A 505-nucleotide genomic window follows, 5' to 3' on the forward strand; every position below is an offset into this window, starting at 1 on the left:
CGCTAAATATCTATGATGATACGTTTACTTTAGGTTATGTAACGTTTTATATTTTATATTTTATATAATATACGTAAATCTTCGAACCTTTCTTATTATACTGTCTAGAAAGAAACATGAGAACTAACAGTCCTCAGTAAATATGACTAAAAAATATGATATAATAGCTTAAAACAATGCTATTTTTTTTTATCTGCAGGATATTATCGCGTCAATTACGACTCCAATAATTGGGTGAAAATCTCTACTCACTTAATCTACCATAATTATACACAAATTAATGTTTTGAATCGCGCTCAGTTAATTGATGATGCGTATTATTTTGTGATAAATGGTAAACATGATGTTATCACCTTCTTATATCTACTTAAATACCTAAAGAGAGAAAGCCATTATGTAGCCTGGTATTCTATGTTCAATATTTTTACGTACATGTCGAAGTATTTTGAATTACCAGAAAGTATACGTTACAAGGCAAGTTGTAAAACATTCTCTTGTATATAAA

This window comes from Odontomachus brunneus, unplaced genomic scaffold, assembly GCF_010583005.1.
Source record: "Odontomachus brunneus isolate Ranch 3 - 2012 unplaced genomic scaffold, Obru_v1 Obru_scaffold_196, whole genome shotgun sequence".
Classification (NCBI taxonomy): domain Eukaryota; kingdom Metazoa; phylum Arthropoda; class Insecta; order Hymenoptera; family Formicidae; genus Odontomachus; species Odontomachus brunneus.